At 37.0% G+C, this 11,560-nt stretch overlaps 1 pseudogene; it reads right to left on the bottom strand.

Annotated features, from left to right (window-relative positions):
* Positions 1-2,016: 2,016 nt before the first annotated feature.
* LOC126011815 (40S ribosomal protein S4-like) overlaps positions 2,017-11,560 on the bottom strand; it is an 81,435-nt pseudogene continuing 71,891 nt past the window's right edge.

Below are 11,560 nucleotides of genomic sequence, written 5' to 3'. Positions count from 1 at the left end.
GTTCCCTCAACCGCCCAAAAGAGAAAAGAAAAGAAAATAAGAGAAAAAGAGTAAAAGTATAGAGTTGGCATATATCATACTTAATCTTCTGCTTCCTTCTCTTATTTGGTACTTTCCAACTTCACTGATCTCATCCCTATTCACAAAACTGACAAGGCATCCTCTGCTTCAGAGCATTTGCAATTTCTATTCACTTTTTGGAATCTTCTTTCATAATGTATGTATGATTCATTTATTCACTAATTCATTTATGTAGATGTAATCATTTTAGTATGACCCTTCCTGCCTTCTTCATATAGTTTAAAGTACATATTCCCACATCAACAGTATTCATAGATCTTCTCAACATTATTCATCTGTTTAGCACATATTGAAATTCTTATATTGTCTTCCCTTTAGAATTTAATTTCTGTTTTCAAAGTAAAAGGGGCATACATTTTCTATTTTATTGCTATAGCCTCTGACCTGGAATAATGTATTTATTGATTAAATAAGTAAGGATCCATATTTTTATTTATGTTTAGGTCAGGTAGTAATGAAGAAAGATGGTGATACATGCCTTTCAGAAAACAATTGTACTAGTTTATGTACCCTTTCCTAAAAGAAAAAGTGGTTGTGGCAGCAATTACTTCCAGGGCATTTGCTTATGAACAAGGGTAAATGGTTTACATGATTTATTACATAATCAGAAACTAATGTTATTCGTCTATCGATATTATTACTTGCTTGAAATTTAAGAAGGCACATTAAATAAATAAGGAAGACCATATAGACTTTCTCATTATAAAAGTATAATACAAGTTTCACAAATCCACAATTCACCAAGTACACAGATTCATTCAGTAGCTACCACTATTTAATATCAATGCTGTATAGCAGTACTTATTCAAGATTTAATTTTTTTCTTTTAATTATTTTAGTTTAGGTATGTTTGTTCTACATATGTTTTAAGGCTTAACCTTCTTATGTTATCTGGATGTTACCAGATTTTACCTGCCCTCAAAGTACAATTACCTCCATCATGTTCTAGAAACTTTTTTATCTTTCTTTCATTCCAGCAATATTAATTCAAAGCTTGTTTTTCTTTTTACTATCTGTCGATTTGCTTTTCTATGAGTAAAATCATATAATATTTGTTGCACTTCTAACATTTGTTTAGCATGACAGCTTTCAATTTTATCCATATCATTGCAAAGGGCAATACTTTACCTTTCCTTATAACTGAGTGTTATTTTATTGTCCATATGTAATAATTTTTCTTCATTTAGACTTCTGCAATAATTCGACACTTGGTATTTTTCACGTTGTGGCTATCATAAGCAGCTCTAGAATGATTATAATTATGCAAATAATTTATAATTCAGTGGGGTTTTTTTCTGCTCATTAGATAGGAACATAGGAGTGAGATTTTTTAGGTTAGATTGCAGATACTGTTTTATTGTTATTTTTTCTTTTTTTAATTATACAATGTCATTTACTTTTTTAAATTAATAATCAGGTATAAGGAAGAAATTGACATATTACAAAATGGTTCCCCTCTAAATATATACTAAGTGAAAAAGTTCTACATGATTGTACAAATATTATTTCATTATAAGTCAATATATATGAAATAACTAGAGCAACTTTATATTAAGAAAATGAAAAGGTAGTTGTCAAGTCGTCAATGATGAAGAAGAGTGGAGTTAATACTTTTTTTTTTTATATTTTACCAGCTTTATTTAAGCAGTAGACCCTACATCATCCAAGCTTGTCCCCTAATATCCTTCTGTTGTTATTTTGCTACCACTCCACTAAAAAGTCTTCCCTGTTCTGCTTGAGTGCCAATTTTTCATCACTCTTCAGCAAAAATGAAGTTCCATGTGTGTTGTTCTTGCTCATCACAAAATGTTGAAGAGGAAGATGTCAAAGGTATTGCTCCTGACACTTTTCACATGGGCCACATCAAATTAACCAAGATGTCTCTGTTGATTATCACACTAATTCTAATCTGATGAGCACCTTCAAACACCATGCTCAGGTACAGGAGTCAAATTTGATGAAATCTGTAATCTTGCCAGTTTGCATATTATTTTGAACTTAATAAGAGGATCTGGATAGCAAATGGTATGAGTAGTGTGCACCGCTAAGAGTGTGGGATTCCATTGGTGCTCACAAATATCTTCCTCACTTTGCACAATTTGTACTTAGACTCCTCGGCAGTAAAGTGATAAACAGCAAAGTACTCTTTGATATCATTTTGGATATACAGATATCCAGGAAATAACTATGCTTAGATAAAAAAGATGATAGTCTAAGGAGATGCTGAAAGGTGACTTAGGGACTCAATTACTAATTACCAGAATGGAAGCACCTTTGAGAATACTCTTTTGGTGGAGATCTTGTATGCACACTTATATCTGCCACCCCTCCAAGAGAAAGAATATCCAAATATTTAGAATTAGCAACCCTTTTTATTTGTTAGATTCATATAGATAGATAACTGTCTATTTATCCTTATTCCTGTGTTTACTGGTTCTAAACAATAATACTGTATGTGAAGGAAAGTTAGGGCTCTCAGACCAGCATGCTGTGAACATTTTGACCCCATGCTTTTCTCTCTTATGTTTGTCTTGATTTCTTTTTTCTTTTTCTCTTTTGTTTGGGGTGGGCGGTAAAAGGGGATCACTCCCGGCAGTGCTCAGGGATTACACCTAACTCTGTTCCTAGAAATCGCTCCTGGCAGTTTCAGGAACCATTTGGGATGCTGGTATTCGAACCATCCTCCATTCTGGGTGGGCAGGGTGCAAGGTCGCTGATGCTATCTCTCCAGCAGGCCCCCTTGTCTTGTTTTCTTGATCCTCACAGGCTCCCTGTTTCAGGCCCTTTTACCCAGAGCTTATCCCTAGCAATTGGCAACTGAAAAGGGACAAGGAACAGTAAAAAGTATCTGATGACTACTGAAATCTGTGAAGCCAAAAAACCGGAAGACCCAGAAGCAACAGGGTAATTAAACTAAGTGAGTGAACTTCAGAGGTTGAATGCTCTGGAATTTTGTTAATTGTGATAATAATGTGTCCAGAGTACTTCCAAGGAGGGGGAGTGCATTTAACTTCTCGGATCTCCAATGTGCAATTCAGGAGGAAAAAAATACACTGAAACCTTTCTGCAAAGATTTCATGCTGTTAGGAAGCTTTGTTATCAGCTGCCCTTGCAAAAGACTTTCTATTTGAAGCAATGGAAGAAAATTATCTTGGAATTATGGAAGGCTCCCAGAGAATGGACATCTGTACAGATTACAGATGTAGTCCCCTTGCAACTGAATTTATTTAATTTTAGATTCATCACAGTCAGAAGATAATTCAAGATCTGTTATAATGGCGGAGAACATTCTTAAACATCCTCAGCCCATATCTGTTAAAGCCTGTTGGAAAAAATGAACCCCCTTTAAGACAAGAGTCCTACTTCAAAAACCTTTAACTGTGTCCACTCTCAGCTGTGCATCATGGAGGTAAGGCATTTGCCTTTCATGCTGAAGCACGGTGGTTCGAATCCCAGCATCCCATATGGTCCCCTGTGCCTGCCAGGGGTGATATCTGAGCATAGAGCCAGGAGTAACCCCTGAGTGCTGCAGGGTGTGACGCCAAAAAAATAAATAAATAAAAAATAAAAAGAGAAAGCTAGTGTCATCTGGGTGGAACAATGCTTCCTTAATAGCAAAAAAAAAAAAAAAAAAAAAAGAGTGCATTGAAAGATAAGAAATTTTCCATGCTCTGTGGCACTCCTTAGTTTTTATAATATGTGAAAAGACAGGGATATGGAAAAAGTTGACTGATTTGAGGAAAGTGAATGTAGCAATTTAACCTATGGAACATTTACAACCAAATCTGCCCTCACTGGAAGTGATTTTTAGATTTTGGTAATTATAGTAACTGATTTAGTTTTTTTTTTTTTTTTTTTTTTTTTTACTATCTCCCTCAGAGTTTCCACTAATGAATCCTCTCCCTAAATTTAAGAGAATTCTTCCTTGGAGTAGGAAAACTGATAATGATAACACCTCACTATCTTGGATTTATACTATGATACCTGCAGACTTTATGCACCAATTAAGTGCTTTTTTGACCCACTTCCATGTAAAACAGGCGGGAACAGAGTTTGGTGTGTGAGTTTGGCAAACTGTGGGAAAAAGTTTCGATAGAATGACAGGGCCAATTTTGCCCTAAGGATTATCCTTTTCTTTCTCAACCCCACCTAAATATTTTCCCCGCACCGTAGGTGAGTCAGAATTACAGTAAGAGCAAATTAATCCATCACATGTGTATATATGTGTGCATATGTAGTTACCATCTTCGTTTATAGTTAATTTGTCTGTCTGTGTGTGAAACACTGGAATATTAAAGCTAGGTTGGAATCAGAAGCAGAAAATTTCAGGTCAGGCCTGAGTAAGTAAGCAAAAAAGTGAGGCAAATAGCAAAAAATCACTAGAGATCAATGTTATGTAAAATAACAATTTAAAAATCTAGGTGCTCTACTTATTTAATATGACATTGCTAGTCCAAAAGTAAGCTAGAAGTTTGCTAAATTGGCTACTGAGTTTATAAAAAAATTTTGGAAATCTTGATCTAAATATCCTATTGGGAAACATGAAATTTGTTGACACCTAAAATTCTTGAGCATTAAAAACTGTACTCTTAAAAAGACACGGAACTGACTCCAAGATTAAGTGAGATGAACTCCAGGACTTATGCTTGCAGGCCTAAATCAATTTCAGATAGAAATTAGGCTTTTTTACAAATAGAGATGTAACTTCAGCAACATTTGGATCTATGTACAAAATTATTAAAAATGAATCAATGGGTTTCAGTTTATATAAAGTTTGAGATCTTAAATGTTTTCTTTAATGTTATCTAAAATTTTAGGAAGCAGTAAATATAGGTATTTTATACCTATATTTAGGTATATATACCTAATCAAAAATATTAGAATATTTGCCTCAAATAATTAGCTACTGTTATTAAATCTAATAAACCAAGATGTTAAATATCTACAGATATACTGTCTCTAAAGTTTTTTCACAACTTAGATAATTTAATAATTCTAGGTGGATTGGTTTATAACTCTTCCCAGATAAACTAGTCATCTGTTTTAGTGAAAAATCAAAGATAGAGAACTACTACATTGACGATCTTATCTTGTTCTAATGAACCCTTCTTCATACAGATTAAGAAGAAATATAGGGGGCAAAAGGAAAAAAGAGATTATTTTAATATGCTAGCTGCTAGGAAACCTTCACTTTACTAGAATTCCCATTAAAAATAAAGAAGTGGAGATAAAGTGAAAAAAATATTAGCAATTTGCTTTCAAATGTCTTGGGAAATCAAGTTAGAATATATTTAATAAGATAAGGGGTTAAATCTATAAAATGTGATTATAAAGGCTGCAGATGTGTGAATTTTAAGCTAGACAGATAATTGGTGGAGATGTTTGAAAAAACTTCTGTCTTAGAAATAATTGATTTTGTTAAATTTGAATTTGAAAGTTACAGAACGGAATGAATGTAAAGGAATGGTTTGGGGCATATTTTACAGTCATTACCTAAGGTCTCCTTTAAATGGCCTGGTAATTCACAGATACCTCCTGGCCAATGTTGATGTTGACTTATGATCTTAAACCTATTGAAAAAATTGAATATGGTTTCAATTTCATTAAAAAAATAAAATAAGTTTCCTAACTTGTGGGAAAATAGCTTATATTACCTTGATAATAAAAGTGATATTTGATAAAGCAGGGGTCTCAAACTCAATTTACCTGGCGGCCGCAGGAGGCAGTCAGGGTGAGGCAGAGCCGCATAAGGGATTTCACAAAAAAAAAGTCCTCAAACGTCATTATTAACAGTTTTAATTATTTCTTCTGAACATGAATAGAACATTGAGTGATGATCATGAACAGTTCTTCTGAACATGTCATCTTTTGCCTATTCCTTGCTGCCGAAGACTTGATAGCGCTTCTTCTCTCAATCTAAACCACATTTGGCTTTAGAGAGGGAAGCAGTTGAGACCCTCAGTATGGCTTGAAGATGATCATCATTAAGTCTCGACCTGTACTTTGACTTATTGAAGTTCAATGTGGAGAATAAATTTTGACACAAACATGTGCTCCCAAAAAGGCACATGGTGCACTTGAACATACGGAAAAGATCAGGGAAGCAGTGGGGGAGGCAATTCTCTCAAAAATTGCCCATGCATGTTTGCTTTTCCACTAATCTCCCTGAACTTGGCTTTGAGATCAGTTATATTGCAGATCAATGAGCTCCATTTGAAGCACAGGAGGGGCATCTTGCACATCAAAGGAAAAGGGGTTCACAAAAATTTGGAAAGTGACTCTGTGCAAATCTGTGATAAATTCCTTCTCTAGCTTAAAAGTAGCATCAACATATTTCTCACCACTGAATGGTATGCCTGCATTCACAGGTTCCTTGCATGCTGGGAAATGGCAAAGGTTTGTCTGAGAGAGCTGGGATTTCCATAACACAAGTTTTGTGGAGAATGCTCTCACGTTGTTATAGGCAGCACTGATAAGCTGTCCTGTGCCTTGTAACATCTTGTTTAGTACATTCAACTTATGTGTGATGTCAACAAGAAAAGCTAAGTCAATGAACCATTTGTGGTCACTCAACTCAGAAACAGCATTCCCATCCTTCTCCATGAAGGCTTTCACTTCTTCTTTCAACTCAAAAATTTTTTTCAGGACATTTCTCCTGCTGAGCCAACGTACCTCGGTGAAATAGAGCACATCTCCATATTCTGACTCCATTTCCTCTAAAAAAGCACGGAACCTCCTGTGCTTTAAGCCCCTGGATCTGATTTGGTTGATGCATTTCACAACAACAGACATCACATTGTCACACGGCAGGCATTTACTGCAAAGGGCCTGGTGATGGATAATGCAGTGAAGAACAATGACCTTCTCTACACCCTCCTCTTCAAGGTTTTTCTGAACAAGTGCCACCAGTCCATTTTCCTCCCTGTCATTGATGGCACTCCATCAGTTATTATTCCAACAAACCTCTTCCATGGTAAACCTACATTCTCAATGGCATCAAAGAGATGCCAAAATATCTCATTAGTGGTGGTCTGGCCATGCATTGAAATGATTGTGAGCAGCTCCTCTGTCAAATTAAAATTGCAATCAACACTGTTGCATTAAATAATTAGCGATGGAGATGGATGGAGGTGGATGGATGGAGGGATTTTTCTCTGCCATCCCAGGCCACGTGGCTCCACAAACCCCATTCAGCTGGCGGGTCCCAGGTTTAGGTGAACAGCGGAATCAGACTCATCCAGAGACAGGCATCAGGAAGCATCAGCTTTATTCATGCCCTGTCCACCACATGTGTGGCCTATATCATAACCTTTTAAGCATTCAGTCATTCTTAGCTAGTCCTGCATCTTAACTCCTGTCAGCCATCTTTCCTTTGACCTCCATGCTGGCCAAAGACCAAAAGATGCCTAATTCCCTTGGTCAAAGGCTTATCTACCTTTTCCAAGACCCCTCCCAGGAATGGGCGGGGTCTTGCAGGTAAGGTCAAGTTACCTAGGAAGAATGGAGGGATGAGGCTTCATCTCCCCCTTCTCTGAAATATAAAAGAACCTTTTGTAATCCTGACTCCACCTTTAGCCAAAGGTGAGTTAATAGTTTCATGCAACAATGTAATAAAGTGAAAATTAACATACCAGCCCTTTTCAAAAACATAACATTTCTGCAAAATATACTATATACCTGTAACTTAATATTTTCTTAATGCTTTTCTACCAAGCACTATTCCGGAACTTTCATGTTCCTATACTTTTAAACTATATTGGGGGAACTTTCTGTTCCTATTAACCTTCCCTACACACAAGTACTACAGCATAAATACATAACATACATTTTAAAAACAGGCTAAGTACATTAAAATACACAGTAATACATTTTGCAATTGAAAATATTAACTATAGAAAACAAAACACAGTTAAATTATATAGAAAATGACTTAATGAAGACAAAGATGCAGGCGGTTAGAAATCAGATCTTTAAATGGGCTAAGCTTTTATTATTCCTTTTTTTTTAAATTTTACACTACTACCTAATTTTTTCCCATTACCAACACCAATTGTGAAATTTCTTCACCTAAAACCAAATGTCCAGATGATTAATTTGTCCCACGCTGTTCTCACCACATGGTTTACTTCCATAGTCTCAGGCCCCGCAGACGGTTTCCTTACGCTGTTGACCTTTGTGATCCGGAGGGTGGATTCCAGGCTTGCTGCTTTTCCATAGCAGAGCCAAGCCGCAGGTGTTGCCATTTCTGGGTTGATTAGGAGATTTTCCGCAGCTTCTTTGCTGCAGGACGGGCACTGTTGGCTGATCACCGCTGCCTTTTCTCCCCTCTGGGTGGCAGGTTCCGCTGCCACAACACAACTTGTTTGCAGCTTCCCCGCCCCCTCTGCAAGGCATGTCTGGATGTTGAGTTCAAACTAAACGTCCAGTCCAAAATTTTCAAAGTCAAAATCCAAATTCAAGCCAAAGGTCATTCTCAGAAAATCAGTCTGCTTGTAGAAGCTTTTTCTTTCTGAACCTTTTCCAATTAAGGCTCTTCATCAGTATCTGAGGAGGCCGAGGTTTTTGGAAAAAGAATTTTTGGCCACAAAGTTTCAGTCCTGAGTCTTGGATGGGAGTGATACAAGTTTTCAACTCCCTTGTTTTACTGATATTTTTGCCCCTAGAAGGGGTCTCGGCCATCTTTGAACATGGCTTCATGTGGTGAAACACTTTGGGCTGACTCCATGTGAAAAGAACCAAAATCAAACAGAAGAGCATAAATCTCACCATATTTGCTGTTTTCTTGGGTCTAGGTTTCAGGTCAGAGTTCGGAGTGCCAGATGTAGTGTTAAATAATTAATGATGGTGGTGGATAGAGGTGGATGGAGGCCTTTATTATTAGGCCATGGCCACTGGCTCCGCAATCCCCATTCAGCTGGTGGGTCCCAGGTTTAGGTGAACTGTGGAATCAGACTCATCCAGAGACAGGCATCAGAAAGCATCAACTTTATTCATGCCCTATCCACCACATGTGTGGCCTATATCATAACCTTTTAAGCATTCAGTCATTCTTAGCTAGCCCTGCATCTTAACTCCTGTCAGCCATCTTCCCTTTGACCTCCATGCTGGCCAAAGACCAAAGGACGCCTAATCCCCTGTGTCAAAGGCTTATCTACCTTTTTCAAGACCCCTCCCAGGAATGGGCGGGGTCTTGCAGGTAAGGTCAAGTTACCTAGGAAGAATGGGGGGATGAGGCTTCAAACACCATGGACATAAATTTTGAGCTGCACAGTGTCTGTTATATCTGTGCCCTCATCAAGAGCAACTGAGTATGCATCAAAACATTTGGCTTTCTCACACAGTTGATGATAAATGTCACTTGACATGTCAGAAATGCACTCTGCCACAGTGTTGGCAGAAAGGCTGATTGTGCTAAACTGACCTTTCTTTTCTAGACAGATAATACTTGCAGCCTATAACATGCATTTTTTAACAAATTCTGCTTCTGTGAATTGTTTCCCTGCCTTAGCAAACATCTCACTAACCCTGTAACTAGATTCGACTGATATAACATTCTCTTTGGTTGCTTTCTTGAAGAAATCTTGTTGCCTCATTAGACATGTTTTAAGACTGGCAACCCACTTGGCTCTCTCATTCCCTTGATATTTTGCACATTCCTCAGCATGTTTAGTTGAATAATGGCGTTTCGAGTTGTATTCCTTGTGCACTGTAACTTTCTCTGACAAATAAGACATGTGGGGATGCCCCTGTGCTCAACAAAGAAATACTGCATCTCCCACTTGTCCTAAAATTCTCTGTGCTCATCATCAATCTTTCTCTTCACTGCAGGCTTTGATGAAGTCATGATGAAGGTATGACAAAATCTAATTCTGTAATAAACTTCTCTCCCTTCTTTCCTTTAGGCCTCCAATAATGCAAGGGACAGCAGGCTGGAGCAGTGGAAATGATGTCTGCACTAGGTGCAAAGTATCCGCTATTATTCGCTTACCAAATATTCACAATAAAAAATCGCATTAGTAAGAAAAAAATCGCAAAAAATCGCATTAAACATTTGCATACCCTGAACGGAACTGTTCGAGGTATGTGAATGTTTAATGTCATTTTTTTCCTTACTATTGCGATTTTTATTGTGATTATTCAGTAAGTGAATAATCGTGAATACTGCGATATTAGAAGGCTGGCCGCGGGCCACAAAATGTTGTAAGGAGGGCTGCAAACGGCCCACAGGCTGCGAGTTTGAGACCCCTGTGATAAAGGAAAGGAAAATATAGAAATATAAAACATTTCCTTTATATCTTTATATTTCTCTTGCAGATTATTCACATGTCTAAATTCAAGCTTATTTTTGTTGTTGTTGTTTTGTTTTGGTTTTTTTGGGGGGCCACACACATCTAGTGATAATCAGAATTACTCCTGGCTATGCTCGCAGAAATTGTTCCTGGCATGGAGACCATTTGGAACATCCGATGTCCATTCTGGGCCAGCCAAGCAAGGCAAACTCCCTACTCTGAGCTACTGCTCCACCCCCAACCTTATCTTTAAGAGCTATCAATTCCCTTTATTTAATTAAAGTCAAAGGGACTATATGGATCCTATAAAGATTCCCAAGGCATAGTAAGAGTCTGCTACAATATATCTATATAAGTATATCTGAACTCTATCGATCTATCCACAAAAGTTTGTTAGATAACAGATATACTGTGGAAAGTTTGTTAAATATATAAACAATTTAATATTTTAAGAGGGGGAAAGTTTGTTAACTAAAACTGAAAATATCTTGATATTTTATACTATGCTTATTTGGGAAGCAAGAGAATAATAGCATTAACTGTGTCTCCTGCTGTTGTTAGATCTGTCCTCCAACAGGGCGTCCAACTCTCCATTGTGTTGGAAATTGACTCCAAGATGCTATTTTGTTATGACACAGTCAATAACAAATTGATGCTAATTTTTTTCAGTTTTGTGTAACTCCCATAATATGTTCTTAGGATTTAATAAGGAAATATTTTCTAAATCAAGAAAATATTTCTAATGCTATACAGCCTTTGTAGCAAGAAATAATTGATCTTTTGCTCATAAATTAAATTTTCTTTCTGTCAGTGACTTACATGGATATGATTGGTCTCAATCCACTAAGATAAGTCTAGTAGTTTTTCATTTAACTTTAATTATTATATTTTTCACTGTTATGTGTAGTCTGAGGAGCCACCAGGAGCCACCCACCTCCTGAAGAGACTGGAATCTAAGCATCCCAGCCAGAGATTTCAGCCAACAAGAAGCTACTATTCCCTAGAGAACAAAAAGTAAAAGAGGATGTTTGTTACATAGCATCCAATAAATAAGATTAGCTAGAAAGAACTGAGGACTGATGCTTACTTACTAATCATCTATTGAGGGCCTTTATTCATTCTTGTAACTACCACCTCTCCAAGAAGACAATCCAGAGACTACATTGGTGGCCACTTTGATATGCACCCTT

This window comes from Suncus etruscus, chromosome 6 (genome assembly GCF_024139225.1).
Source record: "Suncus etruscus isolate mSunEtr1 chromosome 6, mSunEtr1.pri.cur, whole genome shotgun sequence".
In the NCBI taxonomy this organism is placed as follows: Eukaryota; Metazoa; Chordata; class Mammalia; order Eulipotyphla; family Soricidae; genus Suncus; species Suncus etruscus.
Note: the sequence above shows the minus strand (reverse complement) of the source record. Positions and strands in the feature narration are given on the sequence as shown.